The following is a 13,047-nucleotide window of genomic DNA, read 5'->3' as shown; positions in this document are numbered from 1 at the left end:
TTTCAATGTACACTGTATTTTTCGGTGAAGCAATGTAAATGACGCGGGTACAGGTCAATGACAAATGCTATTGTATTGTACTCGAGATATACAGAACATAATTTTCTAACAATCGTGAAGTAAAATTCAAATGTATTGCTACAATAGTAGTATGCAAGTCACTCCTGTTAGCTAACAGTAAATAAGATTAAAATGTCTGGATGAATTAATCTGAGATCTACATGTGCTGTGAAGGACAGATCTATCGATCCTCAAAATCATGATCAGCAATGCAACGATTGGCTGACGGCACAGCAGCGTAATGACATCATCTGATTAATATCCAATAATCCATGTGAGCAAAATTACATAAAACTTGTAGTAAACGTTTTGTAAATATGATACACAATAACTTTCCACCTTTGTTGTGGGCTGGAGGCTTTACACTTTCATGTGTCAAGAGTATTTAGCAATTTATTTAGTTTTACAGTAAAAGCAGATTTTCTTTATTATAGTAGCCATAGTAATATTAAAGTAGCCAGTTTCTTAATCGATGTAAAAAATAACTGGATGTTTGAATAAATTTTGCATCACGAAAGCATTTTGAGATTACTAAAAGTGTCTGTAACTTTTGTAAAGCATCAAATCACCTTGATATTAGCTGTCAAATCATGTTCATGTCTATTATCATACACAAATTGTACCGGAGCGATTGTACGCGTTTTAGGGATGTCCCGATACAACATTTTAACTTCCGATACAATACCGATATTGCAGCCATCAGTCCGATACGATACCGATATAAATCCGATATCAGAACAAATTATGAATACTTTATTTTTACCTATTTTGTTGAGTCGAATGTATGAAAGGCTAGATCAAACTGAGAACAAGTCAGCAACAATAAGTATGAAAAAAACAACCAGTTTATTAACTATTGGTTGCATAAATGTGAACCTTTTACATAAGAATATATAAAATGAATTAAAGAATAAATATTAAGACCCTGAAAAATATCTTAATTGAATAAACAAAAATACATTTTTAAAATGCAAAATGCTAATTAAAGGTCACTTCAGTTATTTATTTTTACCATCAGCAAAGAGTAGAAACAGCTGAGAGCAGGAACATAAGAAAAAAATATTGTTTATTGAACAACTGCTAAGGTTCAGTGTCCAAAATTTCAATTTCACACACAGCTTTTTGATAAATTTCTGACCCAGCTGAGCTGAAAAATAGCTTTCAAACTGGGCAGCAGAAATAAGTTATTGTTAAGTTAATAAAAATATGCAGTATGGTTAGTACAAACATTTACATGTTCAGAGCTATTTCATCTGTGTTTGTATCATAAGAAGATTATAGCTGTGTAAATGTTCCCAAACATTATTAATTTTATAATATATATTGCACATATTATATCAAACATAAAAATACTTACAGAGGCTAGATTGAAACACACCTTTTCCCCACAGCACTTGAAATAATGTGACTTTTAAGAATAATTTTATTTATCAAAATTCATTATATTTGCATATTTGCACAGATTCCACCCTAATGCCCACATGGGAAAATTAGACAATGTAAATAAAGAGAACTGCAAACTGATGTGCAAAGCTGACACTGTTTATCAGAGCACTTTATCTTTCTGCGCTTTTTAAATAAGAGTTAAACATGGGAATGCCTCTAATTAAATTTTCCTTCTGCCCCAAAAGTAATGCCATTCTTTCTTTTAAACTGTAATGGCCCTCAGCAACAGAATGATTTCTTATTCTTATTTAACAGATAATGAAAACAACAAAAATGTTTAGCATTTTACATGACACTTCCTTTCAGAGTGTTCAAGTAAAAAAAATGAAATAAAGACACTATTTCACTCTTATTATCCATGTGCACCACTGACAGGTCAAATCTGCCCCCTCTCTAATCTTGGTGCTGCTAAGAGATTGAGATTGAAAGTTTGCGTATAAAATAATGTAGAAACGCAGCTGACGAAAGCAGAATCCGGGACATGTTTGGCGATTTAAATCTTGGCTAAATGCAATTATTAAGTACCAAATAAAGGACATGTCCGGGAAAAAGATAATGTATTGTAGGCTTTTTTCCCCGCGTGTCCTCGCGCTCTTCTCAATGCTAAAGTCAGAGCAGGTGTCCAGCGCGTCTCTGTGGGTCTGCGGCAGCGGAGTCTGTGGCGGAGGCATTTCTCATGCAAACAGAACCGGACCGCTGAGGTAAAGTTTTATGTGTGGGAAGCGCTGGTGATGAATTAGGTATCACACTGGATGAACCACGATATGCCATGACCGAATTGAGGCTCGCGCGATGTGTGCTACGTCGCCATTCTGTGCCTTATGTTGCCAGGCAGCCTTATGCAAAACAATGTAAAGATCGCTTGACGTGAAGTAAATAAACCAGTAACGTTAGAGATGTGCCGTTGTTGCTAGCGTCCGCGTGTGCTACCGTCACAATAGATTTATATCGTAATACACTATAACTTAGTGTGAAGAGCATGTTAAATCTTAGAGATTTTGCTAGCAAGCAGTGTTGTGATCACGTGGGCTTTGCACGCTGGCTCTGGACGCTGCTGGATAGAATAGCTGTAAGTTTAGAGAGTATCGGACTGCTTATATCGGAGATTTTAACACAGTCCGATATAGTTTTTTGGACTGATATCGGACGAATTTCCGATATCAATATCGGATCAGGACATCATTAACGCGTTTGTATCTAAAAAGTCTATATCAATAAGTTTTCTCTTTGAATCACCAGGTGGCAGTCTTTGTACTTTTATTTCAGAGTGCAGATTGCATACATTTTATTAATATATATTGTTTAACTTACATATATACATACTATACTATATACTATACAGAAGTGAGAATTAGCCCCCCTCAATTATTACCCCCTCTGTTTATTTTCCCTCAATTTCTGTTTAACAGAGAAAATATTTTTTTCAACTTATTTCTAAACATATTAGTTTTATTAACTCATTTATAATAAATGATTTATTTTATCTTTGCCATGATGACAGTAAACAATATTATACTTTTCTTTTCTTTTCTTTTCTTAAATGTTACTTAAAGTGACATTTAAAGGCTTAATTAGGTTAATTAGGTTAACTAGGCAGGTTAGAGTAATTAGGCAAGTTATTGTACAACAAAGGATGGTTCTGTAGACTATCAAAAATAAATAAATTAGCTTAAAGGGGCTAATAATTTTGTCCCTAAAATGGTGTTTAAAAAATGAAAATTTGCTTTTATTCTAGCGTAACTAAAGCAAATAAGACTTTTTCGAGAAGTAAAAATATTATCAGACATACTGTAAAAAATTTCTTGATCTGTTAAACATCATTTGGAAAATATTTAAAAAGAAGAAAAAAAAAATAAGGGGACTAATGATTCTGACTTCAACTGTATATACAACTACTACTGTAAGAAAATATCAGAATTTAGTACATACTTTCAGTATTATCTTTGCTTGAACTGACCCGATCTAATCCTGTATATATGAAATGAGCCTATCAGGTTTGAGCTACCAGAACTGTTGCTACGACAACAACTCTTGGATGAGTTTTTAAGAACAAAACAATCGTGGATCATGTCAAATAAAGAACAGACCCCAGTTTTCGTTCTAGTAACACAAAACATATTACTTTGCATGCTGTCATTAATCTGTTTATACAGCATGTATAGCTCTGGGCTCAGAAAGTTCTCAAAATATAATTTTATCTTACATTATTTTAAAGGAAAATGAAGATGTAAGTTCTACAGGTGGTTGTTAAATGCAGAGCTTCTCTATAAAAAAGGTGAAAAAACACATGCAAGTTCTGAAAGAGATCAAACCTCAGCCAGGTAAGGAACAGTAATGCAAATGTAACTTAAAAGGGATATAATGCATTACTTTCCATAAAATGCACTACTTTCAGAAGTAACTTTGATGGCAGGGTTAACAATTTGGAAGAAACAATGTACAAACAAAAATCCATCCAGCCTTATGGTAACCCATCAGGCTGGTTGTGGTGCTGTCATATTTTCTTGCCACAATTTGGGTGCCAGCTGAGCATAGTTTAAACGCCCCAGGCTACCCGAGAAGATCTCAGAACATAATTTGGATATAAAAATAAAAGCATAACTTCGCTTTCAGAAGTAAAATCTGATCTCCCCTGGAGTAATGAACAAACACTACACCTGGGGAGATCTTGAAGGCATCTGTCTCGCTAGAACATCTGAAACATGTGAATTGCGGATGACAGTTGTGAAGACTAACTGATTAGTGTTTGCCTTCTGTCTTATTGTCATAATAGTTGTGTTCCTCATGTCACAATCTCAATTATCAGTTCTACAAAATGACTATATATTTATATATAGCTTTGTATCTAAACAGAGTAAACTGAAGCTTTTTGATTTCTCACAGGCATTCGAGATTAGGGCTGTGACTCTCTTGGGTACGAAAGATAAAAAACAGAACTTGATAGCTGCCTAAAAATGTCTAATCTCATAAGCGATGGGACCACTGACTGAGCAGCAGCGGGAAGTAAAATGTCTTTAAAAGCTTTTTACATCTTAATGTACCCAAAATTGCACTGACAGGCCCCTCCCACAGCCACGCTGCCATCCTGCAGTGATGCCCCTGCAGAGAGTTGGAGTGGCCCTCTAGGTAGTTTGCGGGCAGGCCCTCCATGTCGCACATTGTAACAGTGCATGCTAAGAATGAACATCTGATAAATGTTTTAATATGGGTGATATTCAGAGCATTGCTGTGTCTTTCGGCTTTAATGCTTCCTTGGTAGATTAAGATAAAAAAGAACTGAAGCAACTTCCAGGTTCATGGAATTGTTCAGTTTACATAGCAAACGCATTCAAGCGATACTGTTCTATGGTCTTCATACATCAGTATGTAACACTATTTTCAATTTATCTTGTGTGTATTGTACATTGCATAAATACACCCACCGGCCACTTCATTAGGTACACCTTACCAGTGCCCGGTTGGAAACATTTTGCCTTCAGAATTGTCTTAATCCCTTGTGGAATTGATTCAACAAGTTTTTGGAAATATTCCTCCGAGGTTTTGATCCATATTGACATGATAGCATCACGCAGTTGCTGCAGATTTGTTGGCTGCACATCCACAATGAGAAGCTGGTGACTGTGGAGGCCATTTGGGTACAGGGAACTCATTGTCATGTTCACAAAACCAGACTGAGATGATTCGTGCTTTATGACATGGCTCGTTATCATGGTGGAATTAGCCATCACGATGGGTACACTGTGGTCATAAAGGGATGGACATGGTCAGCAAAAATACTCAGGAGGGCTGTGGCGTTGGCGCAATGCTCAGTTGGTACTAATGGGCCCAAAGTGTGCCAAGGCAGGATGGATCCATGCTTTCATGTTGATGAGGCCAAATTCTGACCCTATCATCCAAATGTCGTAGCAGAAATCGAGACTCATCAGACCAGTCAACATTTTTCCAAACTTCTATAGTGCAGTTTTGGTGAGCCAGTGCAAATTGTAGCCTCAATTTCCTGTTCTTAGCTGACTGGAGTGGCACTCATTGTGGTCATCTGCTGTTGTAGCCCATCCACCTCAAGGATCGAGACCTTGAGCATTCAGAGGTGCTTTTCTGCATACCTTGGCTGTAACAAATGGTTATTTAAGTTACTGATGCCCTTCTATCAGCTCGAAACCAGTCTCTCTGACCTCTAGCATCAACAAGGCATTTGCGTCCACACAAGTGCCACTCACTGGATATTTTCTCTTTTTGGGACCATTCTCTGTAAACCCTAGATATGGTTGAGCTTGAAAATCCCAGTACATTAGTATTTTCTGAAATACTTAGACCAATAGACCAATTTTTTTTTTACCAATACTCAGACCTGCACCAATAACCATGCCACATTCAAAGTCATTTAAATCACCTTTCATCCCCATTCTGATGGTCGGTTTAAACTGCAGCAGATTGTCCTGACCATGTGTATATGCCTAAATGCATTGAGTTGCTGCCATGTGATAGGCTGATATGAAATTTGCGTTGAGCTGTTGGACGGGAGTGCCTAATAAAGTGGCCGGTGAGTGTATGGAAAAAAAGCAATGTCTTCCTGTGGGGAGAATTCCCAGTATCCAGCAAGCTTTGCATAGAGAACAATACATGCTATTTTACTTGGATTGACTGATTGTGATATTATGTTATCTGTAGTTATTTTAGCTGTTCTTATGTTGAAGAATAGAGTTTATCCTAATCCTTGCTTTATTCAAAAAACTGAAAATCCAATAGAGAAAAGTCTTGTCTTTATTTTATAATGATAAAATGCAACATTTAGGGTCAGATTAAATAAGAGCATACTTAGTGAGGGTTTTTGCAAGGTTTTAGTAAATCTAGTCCTTAGCATGCTATTGTGATAAATCTAGCTGGAAGTTATCTCTATAGTCCTGAAACATATTCCATTTTTTTTTTTCTTTCTGTCTCACCATGAAACCTCCAAAGGTGTCTTCTTTAATGAGAGCAAACACAGTGGCATGATCAGAGAAGAGTGTAATTTTATTGACTGTGGACCGTATCTGTCATTTTCTTCTGTCAAAACAATAGCACAGGGACACAGACTAAAATAAATCTTCACTTTTCAGGCAACCTGGGTCTGACAATTCACCAGAACCTGACAAATTAGGACTGGACAACTCAAAATCGTATTTTTCAAAATAAATAATTGTGGAATTCATTAAGATATGACATAATTGAAGGATTAACAATCAAGACCTTGATATTTCTCGAGTATTGATTGGATCACTGAAAATGCATGAATACCAGGTAAAAACAGGGCCTAGGTTATAGCTTTAAAGTTACCTGTAGACAACGACAATAAATGACACACGAACAAACAAATAAATGAACCAACCAATGAAGGAAGGAAGGAAGGAACCAACTAACCAACCAACCAACCAACCAACCAACGAGCGAACGAACCAACGAACCAGCAAACCAACCAACAAACCCACTAGCCAACCAATCAACCAAATCAATTTGTCAATTAAAAAATCAATCAGTAGATCAATAAATGAATCGATTAAATCAGTCAACAAATCAATCATTTAAGTGAATGTGGCATATATTACACATAAATATGACTTTCAATTGTTGTCAGTTCCCTCTACAATCCTATCCTACAATCCCTCTACAAGGCTATTTAAGGACACTGTGAGAAACACAGCCCCAGATTCATTCTCCTGGTGTCCAAATAATCTCTGCTTTGCTTTTATTATTAGCTCTAGAGGAGAGTCTCATCTAAAGCACAGGTCTGTAGGGTATGGTCCAACTACTGTGTTCCTATGCACTGTTAGCTGATTTATGAAGGTCAAAAAAAGGATGATGAATCTGGATGAAAAATGGCTTTGATAAATGTATGATATGATCTCTTTTTAGCCATAAAGGGCAAATGCTTTCAGGACAATAACCTTCTAAAAAGGGGTTAGGTGGCTAAAGCTGACAGAGAAGTAGCTTATGGTTGGCTCGTAGTGTCATTGTGTCAAATAGGCTTAAATATTTGAATTGGTACACAATTAAAACACATTTTTACATGATAAAGTTGCCATTTAGTTCAAAAAGCTCTATAATACAGTAGACAAAGTTGAAGAACTTCACAAGCAGGTGTATTTTCCTGTGGCATCCAGATTTACCTTTGATACTGCACAATGGGAACCTTGCAGGCAAGACCTTGAGCAGTAACAAAAATGTTTGAGTGTGTTCAGGGCCAGATGGCAGACAGCCATGTTGGATTGCAATGAATGCTATGTTGTCTGGACTGCCATCACAGATGTCTTAGTAACCTTAAAATGAGTATACAATACACTGACCATATTTTGAAATAAATAGCTCTCACACACACAGTACAAAACACACTTAAATTATTCCATCCGCTAAACTTCAGCTTGCTTTTGTTTTTCTTGAACTTCAAGCAATCGCAATGTATGCTGTTCAGTCAGTCAAGCGTTGCCAAGTAAGGCCTAAACAGTTTATCAAATGCATTCCCAGACAGCCTAGTGTGTATTTGCGCTCTCATTAATATGGTGTACCTGCATAAACAATAAAAAAGAACCGAGGACTATTACAAGACATGGAAACTAATAACCTGCATCCAGGCAAACAATTCAGCATCAATTCATTTGCGCCTCTACATCAGCCACACTCAGACCTAATATAATTGCACACAAGTCAGTTTGGAAATGCAAACATTAACCAGAATGTCAGAATTAAATAAAATTGATGGTTGTGTCCGATCACTTCTTGCATCCTCGCCCATGCGGAGGGGTTATGTAAACGAGAGACATTGTCTCAGAGCGAATGAGCGTCAATGCTTGAATATTAATTTGCCTTGCCTGACTGAGCTGATTGAGACAGGCTGAACCTCCTCACTGGCGTTAATTATATCGCTCTCCGTTCAGCCGGCAGGGCCTGATTCTGTGCCTCTCCTGGGCAAAAAAAAAAAAGAAGATTTGTTTAGTTTGAGAGAGGGACTTCTTTCAAATAAATACAAAGTGGTCTGAGTAGGCCTTTGTCTCTAGAAAAGAAAGTAAATATATAAATAAAGAAAAAAAAAAGATAGAGCTTTTCTCAGAAACGGCTGTAACACAAATGAAGGAGCAGATGAATAAGGTAGCTTGGATTCTGAGGGGGATTTGTTTCTCTCTCTGATGAGGTGAAGCTTTTGGTATTGTGCCGTAATTGAGAAACTTAACTCTAAGCAGTGGCTGGTTCAAAGGTTTAAACGTCTGAGGCTTAGTCAAAGTTTTCCAACAACTCTAATGCAATGGACAAAGATGGATCAAACGCTAACTGGCGTCAGGAAAAGTTAAATTCTCGCTTGACGATTGCAATACCACAGCGTTTCCTTTTTTCAAGTCAGCGTGAACTTTTGCAGCGGATTTGATCATTTGACGATCAAGGCCTCTAAATGGTGTATGGGGACGCACGAGGTGAAAACATTGATTGTCTAGCCGGCTTTTGCACTTGGGGCACTGCATCAATAATCAATGAGTGTTGGATCAGAGAGATGCCATCTTCTAGCCAAAGGACCCTGTCATTAGCTGTCTGCTACGTGCCTGTAGCAACCACGGTCCTGCTTTCATCTGTGGCGTCCGCTCTCCCGATGTTTCAATCGGCCTCGCCATTTAGAGATCTATATAAGCTTCTCTTTCATGTTCTCTGTCTGCTCACCCAGTGCCTTTTACGTGTCACCCATAGTCAAGTTCAGACTTTTTTTAACCAAAGCCATTACAGTTGTTTGTTGAGGGTGAATGTGTCGAAAGACCAAAGAATCCATCAAAAAGCATGAGGCTTAACCAGTCTAACAGGAAATGGTGCGGTATGGGAACAAAACGTTGTTGATCAATCTGACTTATACAGTTTGAGTTACTGGACATATTTTGTCTCTCTAAAGAAAGACTTTCTAAGGTGTGATAGATGTGGACAATCAGGTGCTTCTCTAGCACATGCCTTAGAAATATCCAAAAATCATTCAAAATTATCCAATTTATCTCACTTTAGTTGTACATTATTTCCAGGTTTTATGTAAAGAATAAAGCTTGTAAGTTTTATAACTCTTGGCAATGTTCTAAAGACCCAAAGGTTTTCAACCTTTTAGGACACACAACCCCCCCTCAAGTTTGGCCAATTGAGTAGGTTTACATGGACAGAGATACTTTCATAAATTTTAATACAATTAAGACAATACATTTGACATTTACATTTACATTTAGTCATTTAGCAGACGCTTTTATCCAAAGCGACTTTCAAATGAGGACAAGGAAGCAATTTACACAACCAAGAGCAACAATGAATAAGTGCTATAGGCAAGTTTCAGGTCTGTAAAGTCTAAGTCACAATACTTTGATTAGGAGTCACTATGTAAACAGCAATTTTTGATTACTTTAATCAGATCAAAGTCATAGCTGAACTAAACAGAAATGGAGTTAAGACATGGTGTATGCATGTATTAGTAGCAGTATTTTAATAAACACTGCCATTAAGCTATTACCATCATGTAGGACTTTTCACCTTATTTTTCGACAAGATCCACACACGCGGCTGAAAAGGACCGCAGACACACATATCGCAAAATGCGGAAGTTTTTTTCTTTCCATTAGGCGTGCGCTATTAAATTCCATAACACTCTTCCTCCAGTCCTTGCTCCTTATTTGCGCCTAATACCGCAGTTTGTCACGGGGGCATGAATGAAATGTTCATAAGTAAAAGTGAACCTGCCGAACTGCAGTTAAAGTCACACAAAATTACATGAAACTCTTACATGAAAGCACTTCCCGTAAACACCTTAATTATATTATTGTCTATTAAGGCAAATAACTAGATTACAGATTTTCATGTAAACATAGTCAGTAGTAAAAGATCCACAAAATTCATCCTGCTCATTTGATTCAGAAGGGCAGTTTTTTTGTCATACGGCTCACCGGTTTCACTTTCATTCACTGTCTTACATTTTAAAATACACCAGGTCCATTTTATTTGTATATGTTTTACTCGAACGCATTAACTCTACAGGTGCCTGATAGATAGCTGTGGAGATAACATTAATCATATTCGCTCTAGTGAACAAAAAATTGTCATCATAATTTATTCAAGTGCATGCCTCAATGTCTAGTGCCCCCCTGTGTGGGACGCGCCCCACAGTTTGAAAACTCATAATTATAGAGTATCATGCTAGTTTCCATCAAGATGTAATTAATCATGAACATTTTCCATCTTTCTTATTTTTGTTTATTTTTAATTGTTGCATGTGTTTTAGTAATTGTGTATATATAAATTAAAATGTGAGTGTTTCTTTGTTTTGTCCTCTCTTTTCTAAAAAAAAATAATTAAAAATAATGTTAATACAAAATAGTAAACAATCTGCAGCACACTTCTTTAACCAATGGTAAAACTACTTCAGCTATCCACATAATTTCGATCATGTCCTTAACAATCTCAAAACACAGTAGGTGGTAGAAAATCTCTCAAGCTTTCAAACAGCCTTCCTTGTGTTTTTTTTTTTTTTTTTTTCTAAAGGTACACATTATTTGACCTATCTTTTTAGCCTGACATACACATATCTTCACTTCTAGCATTCACATTCCTTTAGGGATTGTTAGGCTACATCAGTTAGAGAAACCCAGAGAACTCCAATGTACTAGTCTGTCTTAACCCTATCCTGAGTTTATAATAGTCAGCTGGATCCAGTCCATGTCCAACCCTGATGGTGGACCTATACCCATGAACAACCCTAAAACAACCCTTCACAGCCAATAAAGACCTTGATGAAACAAGTCCTCAGGACCAATTCAATTATTTTCCTAGTGACTAGACTGATGTAAACATCACATCATACCAAGAGTTGGGACAAGCAGCTCTATCAAGAAAGACAGTCAGTATTCTGCTGGTTAAATAGAAGTTCTACTTTCTTCATTCATGTAGGCCAGACGAGAATTGGTCTCAAAATTGAAACTGGTTTCTTCCAAGGATTTATTATTTTTTTTATTAGATTCTGTCACCTAGTGGAGTTTGGGATTCCTTGCTACTGGCACATTCTGGCCTTTTTGTTTGGGTTCTTAAAGCAACTGAATTTTTAGAAATGTAACCATATCTCTATGGGTGGCACGATGGCACAGTGGGTAGTGCTGTCACCTCACAGCAAGAAGGTCGCTAATTCGAGCCCCAACTGGGTCAGTTGGCATTTCTGTGTGGAGTTTACATGTTCTCCACGTGTTTATGTTGTTTTTTTCAGGGTGCTCCGATTTTCCCCACAAGTTCAAAGACATGCCCTATAGGTGAATTGGGTGAGCTAAATTATCCAAAGTGTATGCCTGGATGTCCTGGTCCTCCAGGTTGGGGGTTGAGCATTGGTCTATGGACCCACCTCATAAAAATTTGATGTTGCAACATGGTGCGACCAAATATCAACTTCTATATAAGCGGCTCTGGGGGTAAACAAGTATCTATATGACTGCACTGTTTGACGATAGAGCTATCATCTTTTGTAAAACTACTTTAATCAAACTTTATCTACCTTCACCATCACCCCATTCAGATTAAAATAGTTGGTGCCACTTTATATTAAGTGACCTTAACTAATATGTACTTACACTGAAATTAGTAATTTGTTAACATGTACTTATTGTATAAATGTTTTTTTTTTTTTTTGTTTTGCATTGTATTTACGGTTGATTAAATACCTGCATGTGATTACATGTGTAAGCACATTGTAATTACACTGTTGTCCATCCCTTACACCTTAACTTACCCTTAAACCTTCCCAAACCACCAAACCTTTCCCTAACCTTACTCATATCCCACCTCGAGTGCACCAGAAGTATTCTGCAATACATTATAAACACGTTCAATACATTGTATTTATATTTTGATGTAAATACATGGTAATTAAGGTCACTTAATATAAAGTGGGACCAAATATTTTTTTTTATGGTAAGTTGTGTTTCAGTTTATGAGATTTTGTCCGGGTTAAATCTTGATCTGTAGCGGCAACCTAATATTGAGGACTACAAGTTGCTTCCCAATCAATCATCAAGTGAAATCTGCTATGTGCATTCTGTAATAAAGAATTCAAATAAATGATTAATGTCTCTGTAATTGTCTGATCTTTTAGTTTACATGGTAATTCCAGTACTCACTCCCCAGACTGCAGCTATCAATCGCCAATATTTACCTTTTCATTATGTCATGGTATTTTCACAATGACACGTCATCCAAGCGCACTGTTGCCACTACAAAAATCTTTTATCCATTACATGGAAACAGTCCTCTCTCCTTCATTCTGCCATTTTAAAGGTTGTGTATGAAAAAGATTGTGCTCTTATTGCAGACTGAACTCGTCATGGACAAAGGTAGGGGAAAAAAAACGAAACATGCAAGACTTTATGCAATCACATTGTGAAGTGTCACAGACATGACATCAGTTGTCATGCACAACATGAGAAGAAATGATTGAATCTTGTGTCGTGACTCCCATTGTCATTTATGAATCCCCATGACAGAATACGTCAAGCAAATTGTGCCAAAATCGAGAAC

At 37.0% G+C, this 13,047-nt stretch overlaps 1 non-coding gene across 4 annotated transcripts in view; it reads right to left on the bottom strand.

Annotated features, from left to right (window-relative positions):
• LOC141377566 (uncharacterized) overlaps positions 1–13,047 on the bottom strand; it is a 356,961-nt gene that overhangs the window by 192,772 nt on the left and 151,142 nt on the right. For 2 of the 4 annotated variants that reach the window (XR_015507813.1, XR_015507814.1), the window contains exon 4: positions 8,349–8,441. This is a non-coding gene — a transcript (uncharacterized LOC141377566). Of the gene's footprint in view, positions 1–6,437; positions 8,442–13,047 lie in introns of those variants that run through there. The other 2 variants (XR_015507815.1, XR_015507812.1) reach the window with 2 other exon arrangements.

Source organism: Danio rerio, chromosome 14 (assembly GCF_052040795.2).
Source record: "Danio rerio strain M-AB ecotype USA chromosome 14, GRCz13ab, whole genome shotgun sequence".
In the NCBI taxonomy this organism is placed as follows: Eukaryota; Metazoa; Chordata; class Actinopteri; order Cypriniformes; family Danionidae; genus Danio; species Danio rerio.
The sequence above is the reverse complement of the archived record's forward strand: the minus strand, read 5'-3'. Positions and strand labels throughout refer to the sequence as shown.